Below are 11,329 nucleotides of genomic sequence, written 5' to 3'. Positions count from 1 at the left end.
GCAACCCAGTAGGCTTATTCTGTCATGGCATGGGTGACTTTTGCCTGATACAGGGTGGATCAGTAGATCTGGTCTGCTGGGAATGGTCATGGGTTTCAATGACCCTGTCAAGGACCACTGGGAACCATGGCTGTGTAGGCCAGTCGGGTACTACCAAAAAGTCCGAAGCAGCGTTCATCTGTATTTTGTGTAATACCTGACTGATGAGGCAGAAAGGGGGGGGAAACATAGAGATTAGTTCCCCCCAGTTCAGCAAGAATGTATCCATCGCCGCTGCCTCAAGGTCTGGTTCCCAAGCGACATACATCGGTACATGGTGATTCAGTCGGGATGCAAAGAAATCGATATCTGGTGTTCCATATTGCTTTGTAATTTCAGCAATACTTTGGGGTTTAACATATCTGCCACAGTATTTAGCTTACCTGGTAGGTAAGTTGCTGATAGCCAAATATGTTTGTCGACACACCATTACCAGATTGTGTTGATCAAATTATCACATTATATCAATTTTATCCCGCCCATGTGGTTAGTATAGGCCACCACTGTGGTATTGTCAAATTTAAATGAACATGCAAAATGGTGCACTTTTGATCAATATGCTTTTTACCCATAGAACGCACCCAACATTTCCAACTAGGTTTTATGTCCAATGTCTGTAGTAGTGATGACCCTAGATTAGTCCATCTACCACCTGTTCTGGATATGGGTTATTGATAAATGATGGGACTGGAACTATGCCAAATGTTCTCTTTCCATCATTATAAGTCTGAAAATAGGCAATTTCATGGTTCAGTCAAAGTGAGCTGCATGTTGTTTAAAATGCTAGCACCTTTGTTCTAATGCAAAGGTCCAAGCTAGGTAGCTGGTAATGCTGCTACTAATTTCCCAATTACTCTTGCCACTTTGTCAAAAGGTTGGTTGATTGTTAACCATTAATTTGTTGCAGGTTTGTGCCAATTCTGCTGATTTTTCTTTGGCAACGTTATAGACATGTGGACTGAGTTAATTGAATACCAGATAGTCCATAGTTGTGGATGGTGTCAACGTAGATTTATCTGGATGTATGACAAGCCCAAGGTTAAATACGTTTTTAGTAGCTAATGCTGCTGAATTAGCTAATTCCATGGTTTTGTCTATGATTAAATATCATCGAGATATGCTATGACAATATGTTTCCTTAATGGTGTCAGGGCTAGTTTCAATATCTTGAAAAACAGTTTTGGCTCATATTAGCCCATTAGTCAATAATTTGTACTGCCATAGTTACCCCATCCAGGTAAAATTGTAGGTATCTCCGATGATCTTTATGAATGGGTACTGAACAGTATGCATCTTTTAAGTCGATGCCTGCCTTAAAATATCCTTAGGAAATCCATTGTTTGGCAGTTACAAATGTTTTCCATTAAAGTGTGTATACCTGATGAAAGTATTCAATGTGGTTAAGTCAATGATGGTGCGACATTCACCATCTTTTTTGGTTTTAATAAATATAATACGAATTCCAAAGGTTCATATTTAGACTTCTCTATGACCCCTTTGTATGTAACTTCTCCAGTTCAGCTTGTCCCTCATGTTTTCTTTTTAGTGAGAGGGTAAAACCCCTTTGGGGTGCATGCTGAACTGGTGGCAAGTTTTTCTTGAATTCAATTTTTATCCTTGAATACTTTTTGGTATATAGCCACCAAGTGTGATAGTTCTTCATGCTTCCAACAACAGGTGTAGTCCCCCCCCCCCTCCCCTGTTAGCACAATCCCCTCACCTTTTATGTGATGGTAGGAACCAGACCCACCTACCTCCACTGTTGTTTGGTGGTGCGTTCATTTCTTCGGTTTCTGGTTCCTTGTCTGTCGGGGTGGTGTTGTTGGGGGGTGGCACATTTTCCATGGGGCCCGCTCTGGGCCCTGTCCCGAAAGACTTGCGGGGATGGTACGCGGGCCCCGGGCTTTCACCAGTACCATGAAGTAGACGCCTACTGGTGGATGCGTAGAGGTACTGCCGTCTGGGTTTGCGTGGTTTGCTCGTTCCAGGTCCTGCCCTCATGAGGCCAAATGCCTTGGATTCTTTGTCCAGATTTTAGGCTTGATTTGGTCATTCTTTGCCAAATAGCAGGATCTGTGGTTCTGAGGTCGGCGTTCTACACAGTCCTGCGAATTTTTGAGGTTGAGGGCAGGTCTTAAGACCTCCTTCCGGAGGTTGTTAATCACATACTGTGTTGCACAGTAGAGCCAGGCTGTTTTGGCATGTCAACCCTGTCCATGGAATGAGCATATGAAGTGATAGTCGACGTCAGGGGTATCAACATTTTTTGCAATTTTAAGTTTTTGGGTTTAAATACCCTGCTCAATGTATCCCCAATAATGGCAGGCACATTGAGCAAATGCAATTTTGGGGAGGCGTGATTAAGTCCAACGCCTCAATGACTACCTGTCTTGGAGAGGTTTAAAGGACAGGTAGTAAGCTGGCTACCAGTTTAGGTTGTAACGGCCATCCTGCTCGTGGTGTTGCCACGTAGAGGTTCACCACACCCAACAGTTCTTCCTGGTACTGTACCTCAAGCATACTCCCGGTTTTCTTCAGCCAGTGACCCCTCTTCTTGACCAGTCCAGTCCTGGTCGCCAACGTTCCCCTCAGTTTAGGGAGATGCGATGGCCAGTGCTGTTAGTGCACTGGAGCGGGAGTGTTTGTGCTCCCTTGGCGAGCTTGCCCCATCTCCCGGAGCAAGTCTCGCTGGAGCTTTTGCTCCATGAGCCTTTCCATAAGGCTTGAAACGGTCACCTTTAGCCGCTCTCGGGTGGTGAGTCTACCGTGCCGGGCTCTGCTGAGTGAACCGGCCGGTCCAACTTCCGTTGTGCCTTACATCCAGCCCGCTGCGGTTGGTCGCCAACGTTCCCTTGAGCTGTGCTAGCGGCGTTGACTCGGCTCGGAATGCTGTCGGTGACTGTGGACCGCTGCGTTGTGCGGTCCAGGTGCCGCCGGTCGCCCCCCACTGCTGGTACCCTCCTGGTCCATTGCAGCCCGACGGGAACGACCTTCCTTGGTGTTTTCCCTGTTCTATTCCTATTTAACAATAAAACAGAACAGGGTCTCGAAAACACCATGTCCTCAGAGTAAGATTTGCTTACCTGAATGTCCGTTTTCAAATTGTTGTGGATGAGCTCGTACTCCCGTCCGTCGCTGTGCACTGCGTGAGACGCTATGTCGCACATGCGTGCTGGACTCACTCATGTAGTCACTCACGTGACTCCGAAGTAAAATTACTGTGTTGCCTGATAATAGTCTTTGAGAGAGGGTAGACCCCCCCCCCCCATTTATTTTGTTTACTGTAAGGTTTTGAGACGGGTCAGAGGACTTTTACCTTGTCATATATATCTTGACAATATTTCGTCCCATTCATAATTTTTTTTTGATTAATCTCTATTGGTAGGGTCTGAAATAAATATAACAGTCTTGGCAATATGTTCATTTTAATAGATTCAATTCTCGAGCTGAGATTTAAGAAAGGAATTAGGTTCCATCTAACTATATCCTCCTTAATATTTGGGTGTATAGGTGAATAGTTGCATTCTGATAATTCTGTAAAATCGCTTGGTATAATGATGCCCAAATATTTGAGATGTTCTGCTTGCCATGCCAGAGTGTATCTACTTCTGACTTCTGCTGATGGGCTGTAGTTGTATGTAAGCAGTTGTGTTTTACCTATGTTAATCTTGTATCCTGATAGTTGGCGGTATTGTACGAGTGATTGCATCAATTTAGGTAGAGAATTTGTTGGTTGCCCCAAATAAATCAAAATGTCATCCGCAAAACAGGCCAATCGCGGGAATATCCGAAGCCGACCACAGAATCGCGGGGAAGCCCTTTATCAGGGACCGCGAGGGAGACCCCGTTTACTAAGGCACGCCGGCTCGGGGGAAGCCCAAAACCGAGGGAGCATTCAAAGGGGAAATCCGGGCTCCCGACACCGCAAGGATCCCTGTTACAAGGTTCCATAGATGCTGCTGCACCCGCTGAGTTTCGCCACCATTTTAGGTCCCATCTACAAGGGACGTGGGGAATGCTGACCGCAGGAAGAAGCCTGGCTGTGGGGACCACGGAACCTCAGAAGACTGCAGGTAACCTGCCTTCCGGGACCGGGGGAAGACCGCGGGTAACCCGTTCTCCGAGACCGCGGGAAGACCACAGGTAACCCGACATTGGAGGCCACGGGAAGACCGCAGGAACCCGACTTTGGAGGCCACGGGAAACCACGGATAATCCGACTTCAGAGACCACGGGAAACCCACGGGTAACCCAGCTTCAGGGACCGTGGGAAGACCACGAATAACCCAGCTTCAGGGACCGTGGGAAGACTGGGGATAACCCAGCCTCGTGGACCGTGGGAAAACCGCGGGTAACCTAGTTCCAGGGACCGCGGGAAGACTGCGGGTAACCTAGTTCCAGGGACCGCGGGAAGACTGCGGGTAACCTAGTTCCAGGGACCGCGGGAAGACTGCGGGTAACCTAGTTCCCGGGACCGCGGGAAGACTGCGGATAACCCAGTTTCAGGGACCGCGGGAAGACTGCGGATAACCCAGCCTCGGTGGCCATGGGAAGACCACGGATAACCCAGCTTCAGGGACCGTGGGAAGACTGCGGGTAACCAAGCTACAGGGACCTTGCGAAGAACATGGGTAGAACCGTGCTTGGGGGAAACCTCAGCTACGGGGAACGTGGAAGACCACGGGCAGAACCGTGCTTGGGGGAAACCTCAGCTACGGGAACCGTGCAAAAGCTGCGGGTAGATCCGTGCGTGGGGGAAACCTCAGCCACGGGGACCGTGTGGAAGACACGGCTAGGACCGCAGAAGAGCGGGTAGCCGGCGGCGAATTCAGACTCCGGCTGCCCGAGGAGGGTAAGAGCTAAAACAGGAGACTGAAAGGCCTAGACTGAAGTCAGGCCAGGAGGGTCCCTCCGACATGGGTTCGTCCTCGGACGTTTTACCCATCCTAATTGGCCAGGGAGGGCCATATCAGCGCAGGTCTCCTCGAGAGCCCGTGGCAGCACCCTTTTTCAGGGCTGCCTACAAAACTCACTTCTGCGAAGGTGAGTGCGAGGAGTCAGTTGGCAACTGACTATGAATTCGAAGCATGTCCGAGGAACAGGTGCCGGCTGGGAGTTACCATGCACCTGGAAAGACATGGGTCCACATACACCAGCAGCCCTACGCTCCAATCAAGGATGGAAATCGAACCCACATCGGGGGCCTTTTGGGCTTACCATAAAACCACCGGTTGCCATGACGGTAGGTGGGTCTGGTTCTTTCCGAAACGTGGGGTTTTGGACCATTTACAAGAAGGTTGGAAGAGATCATTCACAGGGCACCAGAAACATCTGAAATTTAACTGGATGGGGCAATGATACAATTAAAACATTGCAAAATAGGCTAACTTCAGTTCCCAGGTTATTTACAAAATGAGTGCTTCGGCTGCTCAGAGTTTAAAAAATATTGTTAAGAACTATCTGGATGAGATTAAATGCTGTATTTTGCTAAATTAGCTGTATCAGCCACAAAACCCATTTGAGAAATTGGGTTCTCATCTGTCCAGATAAATTTAAGTTGATACCAACTGAACTTATTGATGATTGGGATTACCTTTAACTTTATTTAATCGTCTGGGACTCCGCCCTGAGGTAAGGGATTGGAATTAATTGAAGCCTGTAACAATACTGATCATGCAACCTTCTGTTCATCAAGTATAATTGGCTTACAGCTGTGCTATTTAGGCCTTTGCACAATCAGAACTACACAGCATGCAAAAGAAGTAAGCACTCAAGTACCATGTGGTCATTGTTACCAGCTCTATGCTATTCTACTAAATCAGTAAATCTTTAATTAAATTACAAACTGATGCTATTGTTCAGGATGAGAAATTGCTCATGCCATCTAGTTACAGATGTGGATGGTAGAGTTACCAATTCCTCAGTTACATGGTATCAACTACATACAGACACTGGGTGCATTCTGGGGATTAAAGGTTTATGCGAATATGCCTATCTGCATGCTCTAGTCCAAGTTGATACACTTCGGTGGTGGCAAATTTCTGTTTACATTGGTGCAAACAAGTCAAAATATCCGGTGATAGTTTACCCAAAACTCATTACGGTACACAATATGGGTGTTGGATCACAAAGTATTAACATACATTGTGAACATTAAAGACCAAGAAACTTGCATCCAGGCTCAATCACTAATGGAAAATATGTGGCATATCGGTAGCATTCGTTACATTCTAGCTACACTAAGGAGGAATGTTCTTTAATGTTTTCCTCCGTTTCTGCCTCAACAGACGGGTTTGCAAAATTCAGCAAGTTCCCGCCTCAGGCATTTTTATAGGCTTAGCCGGTCATGGTTCCCACTGATGTGTGGAATGAAAGAACCATATATGGTTATTCTAGACACAAGCATTGGTCTAGCCGTGACGCGGGAAACCGTCCTCAGCATGATATAATCAATTCTTTGTATTACAGAGACTGAGAAGACCGTTCCTGCATCTGGGGTTGTTAAACCAACCATGAACGTGCTCGCTGCAGATCGCAGGGATAGCACCAAAAAAAATATCAATATTTCCTCATAAGGAGATGGGAGGTATTAGTTTTACAATTATATTACATATTCGGCACGGATGACTGACGTCTTGTAGTTCAGGCTCATATGAGGGCTTGACAAATCATGATGTCTTTAGTGCCATCTACCATACCTAAGTGCTTCATCATTAGTAGGAGTAGAATCCACTCTGGGGGGTCACCCTCTGAGCTCTAGATTATGAAGAAAATATGCAACTCGAAAACTCCCAGGCCTAGGGACGCAGAGATATGGGGTGTTAACATTGTGCTACGTTGCTTCGCTGAAGGGCTCCAGCTACATCCCTGTCCTTGGACTAACTCACTTATAAGTGGTTATGCTCATAGCCCTGCATGCAGCACTACGGGTCTAGTCATTACATAAACGTTGACGGGATAGGATGATTATATCTGCAGGCTAAATAACACTTATGTTATGACTTAGTCAAGCAGTATAGACCAGGGGCACCAGATCTCAAACTAGATGTTCACATATCCCATGAACCTTCGATTGTGTATGGTCACACATCTACACCAGAATGTTAGATCACTAGAGCCTAGAGACTCTGAACTAGCAATATTGTTAGTTACATCTACCCTCAAAAGAAGGTATCACTACAGACCATCTTCAGGTGGTTATGGGTCTGGCTTATACAGGAGTAAATACTGACATTTCAAATCACTCCACCAAGGCTGCAACAACCTCAGCAGCAGGGTTATGGAAGTTAATGGGACCACATCCTAGTGGTTGCAGGATGGTCAATCTAGCAATTTTCCACACATTTAGTACTAACCCATTGCCAGATGGGGGGGTATTTACGAACTCTATGTTAAGTTCTGTTCATAGTTCCTCCCGGGTAAGGGAGGTTACTATTGTCATTATTCATGTCTGAATATGATAACATACTTCCTCCCCTGGTCAACTAAGGCAGTGAGTGAAGCATGGACTCGTTCCACGGCATGAAATTACAGATCTTTAAAATCTTCATGTAGTCACTCACGTGACTCCGAAGTAAAATAGTAAGATTAAACGAGAATTTACCAGTTTGAAGTTTGGTCTTTATTTTATGAGGAGTTACGATGAGGGATTACGTACCCTCCGCTCCCGCCCTCTATCATAAAGGTCAACTGGTATTCTAGTTCTTCTTGTCTTACTATGTTTATTTCATCTACTGTTATCTGTGACTTCACACCACTGCTTTGAAGAATGACACGCATGCGTGCTGGACGGGGTCTTCACGTAATCCCTCATCGTAACTCCTCATAAAATAAAGATCAAACTTCAAACTGGTAAGTTCTCGTTTAATCTTACTAATAAATGGTATTGGTATTGTATTGTAAGAGAGGAGAGGAGAGGAGAGAACATGAGAGGAGAGGGAAAGAGGGAGAGGAAAGGAGGGGAGAGGACAGGAGAGGAATGGAGAGGAGGGGAGACAAGGGGAGGGGAGGGGGGAAAAGGTGATGTGAGGAGAGGCGAGCAGAGAGGAGAGGAGGGAGGAGAGGAGAGGAGAGGTGAGGGGGAGACGAGAGGGAGATGAAGGGGAGTAGGAGATTGAGGGGAGGAGAGGAAAGGGGAAGGGGAGGGGGAGGGTGAAGAGGAGACGGGAGAGGAGCGGAGAGGACAGGAGACAATCTCTCACCTCATCCATATTGTAATTACCTTTGATGCTGGTTTTGAGGGGAGGGGAGACAGGGGAGAGGAAAGGGAGGAGGCAGGAGGGGAGGATTGGAGAGACAATAGACAATAGGTACAGGAATAGGTCATTGGGCCCTTCGAGCCACCACTGCGGTTCAATGTGATCATGGCTGATCATGCCCATATCCCCTGACTCCGCAATCTTTAAGAGCTCTATCCTGAAAGTATCCAGAGAAACGGCCTACGCCACCCTCTGAGGCAGAGAATTCCACAGACTCACAATTCTCTGTGAAAGAAAGTGTTTCCTCGTCTCCGTTATAATAATAATAATAATAATAATAATAATAACAATAATAATAATAATAATAATTATAATAATAATAATAATAATAATAATAATAATAATAATAATAATAATAATAATAATATATTTTATTGTCATTGCACATAAGTGCAACGAGATTTGGTATGCAGCTTCCAACCGATGTCATAACTTAATTAAGTAATAATATTCAGATTTAGATACCCCGAGAACATGGATTGTAAAAAGAACAGTACAACAGTAAAATAGTCAAAACAGTTCAAACAGACTAAAGTGAAGATGTGTCTGTGCGACGTGACCATCTGAGGGAGACAGTCCATGGGGATGGGGGCACTCAACAGGGCCGGTTCAGAGCCGCTATAGCTCTGGGAATGAAGCTGTTCCTGAGTCTGGAGGTTCGGGCGTAGAAGGCCTTGTAACGTCTGCCGGAGGGAAGTAGTTTGAACAGTCCGTTACAAGGGTGTGAGGAGTCTTTATGGATGCTGACGGCCTTCCTGAGGCACCTTGTGTGGTAGATGCCCTCCAAGGCTGGTAGCTGTGTCCCAATAATCCTCTGCACTCTGTGGACGACGCGCTGAAAAGCTCTCCTCTCCGCCTCCGTGCAGCTGAGATACCACACAGAGATGCCATACGTTAATATGCTCTCTGTGGTATAGCGGTAGAAGGTTGTCAGCAGCTGTTGGGGCAGACCAGTCTTTTTTAATGTCCTCAGGAAGAACAGTCGTTGCTGTGCCTTCTTGACCAGCGCAGCGGTGTTGGTGAACCATGTGAGTTTGTGAGTGCCCAGAAACTTAAAGCTGGACACTCTCTCCACACTTTCCCTGTAAATGGAGATTGGGGCGTATTCTCCATTATGGGACCTCCTGAAGTCAATAATCAGCTCCTTGGTCTTGGAGGTGTTTAGTGACAAGTTGTTACGTGTGCACCAGTCCGCCAGGTTCTGCACCTCTGCTCTGTATTTTGTTTCATCACCGTTGGTGATCAGCCCAATCACTGTTGTGTTGTCTGCAAACTTCACGATGGTGTTGGTGTCGAATGCAGGGACACAGTCGTGAGTGAAGAGGGAGTAGAGCATGGGGCTTAGTACACAGCCCTGTGGTGTGCCGGTGCTCAGGGTGATAGTGGAGGACAGGTGCGGGCCCAGTCTCACTGCCTGCGGTCGCTCCATCAGAAAGTTCAGGATCCAATTGCATATCGGCGAGCTGAGGCCTAGCTGGTGGAGTTTGGTGGTGAGCTTGGTGGGGATGACCGTATTGAATGCAGAGCTATAGTCTATGAAGGGCATCCTCACGTACGTGCCCTGTCTTTCCAGGTGAGTCAGGACAGTGTGAAGAGCCAGAGAGATGGCATCCTCTGTGGATCTATTTGCCCTGTATGCAAATTGATGAGAGTCCAGTGAGGCAGGGATGCTGGATTTGATGTGGGAGAGGACCAGCCTTTCGAAGCACTTCATTGGTATTGGAGTTAGGGCAACCGGGAGGTAGTCATTCAGGTTGGTGACTTTAGACTTTTTCGGCACCGGTACTGGCACTGTGGTAGCTGTCTTCAGGCCCTTGAGGACCGTTGCCAGAGATAGACAGATTAAAGATTCTCGTGAATACCTCAGTCAGCTGTCCTTTAGTACCCTTCCCTGGACCATCCGGGCCTGCAGCCTTGCGTGGATTGATCGTACGCAGAGCGCACTGTACCTCCTGAGTGCTCAGTGTGTGTGTGGCTAAATGGCATACCTCTTATTCTTAAACTGTGGCCCCTGGTTCTGGACTCCCCCAACATCGGGAACATGTTTCCTGCCCCTAGCGTGTCCAAACCCTTAATAATCTTATATGTTTAAATAAGATGCCCTCTCATCCTTCAAATCTCCATGGTGTGTGCAAGCCCAACCGCTCCATTCTCTCAGCATTTGATAGTCCCGCCATCGCAGGAATTAATGTTGTAAACCTACGCTGCACTCCCCCAATAGCAAGAATGTCTTTCCTCAAATTAGGGGACCAAAACTACACACAATACTCCAGGTGTGGTCTCACTAGGAACCTGTACAACTGCAGGGCCTCTTTGCTCCTATACTCAACTCCTCTTTTTTTATAAATGCCAACATGCCAGTTGTTTTCTTCACTGCCTGCTGTACCTGCATTGACTGATGAACAAGGACCCCCAGATCCCATTGTACTTCCCCTTTTCCCAACTTGAAACCATTTAGATAGTAATCTGTCTTCCTGTTTTTGCTACCAAAATGGATAACCTCACATTTATCCTCATTAAACTGCATCTGTCATGCATCTGTCCACGCACCCAACCTGTCCAAGTCACCCTGCATTCTCATAGCATCCTCCTCACAGCTCACACTGCCGCCCAGCTTTGTGTCATCTGCAAGTTTGCTAATGTTACTTTGAATCCCTTCATCCAAATCATTGATGTATATTGTAAATAGCTGGGGTCCCAGCACCGAGCCTTGCAGTACCCCACTAGTCACTGCCTGCCATTCTGAAAGGGGCCCCTTAATCCCTACTCTTTCTTTCCTGTCTGCCAGACAATTTTCTATCCATGTCAGCACTCTCCCCGAATACTATGTGCACTAATTTTGCCTACTAATCACCTATGAATTTAGAATCCTATGAATCGCTAGAATTTAGAAGATTGAGGGGGGATCTTATAGAAACTTACAAAATTCTTAAGGGGTTGGACAGGCTAGATGCAGGAAGATTGTTCCCGATGTTGGGGAAGTCCAGAACAAGGGGGTCACAGTTTAAGGATAAAGGGGAAATCTTTTAGGA

Source organism: Amblyraja radiata, chromosome 19, assembly GCF_010909765.2.
Source record: "Amblyraja radiata isolate CabotCenter1 chromosome 19, sAmbRad1.1.pri, whole genome shotgun sequence".
In the NCBI taxonomy this organism is placed as follows: Eukaryota; Metazoa; Chordata; class Chondrichthyes; order Rajiformes; family Rajidae; genus Amblyraja; species Amblyraja radiata.
This window is presented reverse-complemented; position numbering follows the sequence as displayed.